Source organism: Myotis davidii, unplaced genomic scaffold (genome assembly GCF_000327345.1).
Source record: "Myotis davidii unplaced genomic scaffold, ASM32734v1 scaffold827, whole genome shotgun sequence".
NCBI lineage: Eukaryota > Metazoa > Chordata > Mammalia > Chiroptera > Vespertilionidae > Myotis > Myotis davidii.
The window spans coordinates 1,313,424-1,315,641 of NW_006297815.1; the positions used below are offsets into that span (position 1 = coordinate 1,313,424).

Sequence of the window (2,218 nt, forward strand, 5' to 3'; positions counted from 1 at the left end):
TCCTGGGCAAACCGGGCAGCGTCAGGTGGTGGGCGGTGCTGTGCGGACGAGGAGGCCCTGGAGGAGAGCTCAGCGCGCAGGGCGGTGTGGAACAGTGTTCCTCGCAGAGGGAACAGCAGACGCAAAGGACGCAGCTGCCGTGCGTGACCCACCGCCGGGGCCAGCGTGCTGGGCGCCGGGGTGACAGTGGGAGTGAGGTTGCAGCCGTCTTTCGAGGCCAGATGGTGGGAGGCGTTTTCGGGGACCTTCTGTGGAGTTGGGGTTCGCCCGAGGGCTGCTGAGCTGCCTTCTGTGCCCAAGCCCTCTCTCCAGGCGGCGGGATGGGGTGGGGGGGGAGCGGAGGTGCGGGGACTGGAGACGTTGCAGTCAGTAGTGAAAGGTAATTGTGGTTAGACTCGATGGTGGAGTAGAGAGAAGCACAGAAGGTGGAGAAGTGTATTGGAGACGGAACTGACAGGACAGGGTTGGGGAAAGGGTAGCTTCTGCCGTGGATTTGGGGGGTTAGGCGTGAGGAATCAGCTGTGCTATGCTGGCATTTACTAGTGATGTTGGGGGCATGACTCAAGGACTCGGCTGGGGGCACCGTGAGTGTTGGGTGGCTTGAGTGGAGCCCAAGTTAGATGGACTGGCCTGGAGCCAGTAGGAAAGGGTGGGGCTGATGTAGGAACTCAGAAATCGTTGGCACGTCGCTCAGTGGGATGAGATTACGCAAGATGAGAACAAGATAGAAAACAGAAGCCAGGCTCCAGCGGCAGGCTCCCGTTTGTAGAGGGTGGGTTGACCAAGGAGTCCAGAGAAGCAGAGGAAACTCTGCAGAGTGTGGTGTGATGTCCAAGAGGCTGTCCCGGGAGGAGGGTGTGGTCAGTCGTGTAAGATGCTGGTGAGACTAGAGACTTGACTTGGCCCTTGAAGGGATAAGTGACTCGGTGGGGCCGTGGGGACAGGCTGGGGACGGTTCACCGGACCGGGAGGGGGTAAGCCCCTACCTCGAGCCAGCACCCCGTGCTGTACCTGATGTCACTGACTCCCCTCCCAGGAGGCTCATGATTTTATCCTCCTTTAGAGTTGGGGAAACTGAGGTCCAGAAGTCAGTAACTTGGGTCATGAAATAGTAAGGAGGGGCCAGGATTGGATCCCAGGTCTTTCTCACTCCGGGCCCACACTTCTGAGCCCTGAGCTGCGCTGCCCATGTTCTAGTTGGGAACATGCTATGGTGATACACCAGCTGATGTGGCGACTGCTCCGAGCTACGCTGCCCCTGAGGAAAGAAAGGCAGAGTATGGGATTCCTTTCCTGGGCAAGTGAGATTTGAAAGAGCCTTTGCTCCTTTAAGCCTGGTTTCCCTTACCGCAGAATAAGGGTGGGGACCTTATCGGTTACAGATTTCTGTCTCCAGTGCTTGGTATACAGGAGTGCTCAATAAATGCACACTAAGTGACTAGGTGATTTCCAAGAGCCCTTCTAGCCAAGGTCTGTTGTGTTTGGGATTAGGTGACCTTCTGGAAAGTAGTAAGAGGAGTGCTGTTAACTTTGGGACAGTGCTCCCTGTGAGCCTGGGTAGTCATGGGGACTTCCTGGTGGTCGGGGACCTGCACCAGCTCTTTGAAGGAAGAGGGGAGTGTGGAGGGAACTGCAGCAAAGGCAGAAGGTAGGAGAAGTTGATTCACAGAAGAGTACAGATTGCCCTAGCTCGGAAGCCGTGGGTAGGACCACGGGGAGGGAGTGCTAGAAGATAGAGCTCTTGGTGCCAACATGCCCTGTGGTCACCTGTGTGGTGTAAGCAGTGCTTCCCATCAGGGAGCAGTTTTGCCCCCAGGAGACGCTCAGCAGCGTCCGGAGACTTTCCTGTTTGTCATTACTTGGGATGAGGGGCCGGGATGCCACAGGCATCTAGTGGTTAGAGATCGAATGCTGCTAAATGCCCTACAGTGCACAGGACAGGCCTTCTCCAAATGTCAGTAATGCCAAGTGGAGAAACCCTCGTCTAGAGGAAGGAGTGTGAGCCTTGAGATATGTTGGACCCCACTGCCTAGCTGTGTTAGCAGAATTCTGACTGTGGGAGGTGCAGGGAGAAGAAGAGAGAGAATCAGACAGGAAACTAGTGCATCGGGTGGGGGAGAAAGGGAATGGTGGCTGGATGGTAGTGGTGGAGGTCAGGAAATGTGACCATATTTGGGATATTTTTTAAGACAGGTCTGACAGTACCTGTTGATTGAAT

General features: G+C 55.8%; 1 protein-coding gene across 1 annotated transcript in view; it reads left to right on the forward strand.

Annotated features, from left to right (window-relative positions):
- The first annotated feature begins 360 nt into the window (after positions 1-360).
- SLC35C2 (solute carrier family 35 (GDP-fucose transporter), member C2) overlaps positions 361-2,218 on the forward strand; it is a 12,547-nt gene continuing 10,689 nt past the window's right edge. Inside the window, exon 1 of the mRNA XM_015570367.1 lies at positions 361-880. The gene's annotated coding sequence lies outside the window, so the exon portion shown is untranslated. The remainder of the gene's footprint in view (positions 881-2,218) is intronic.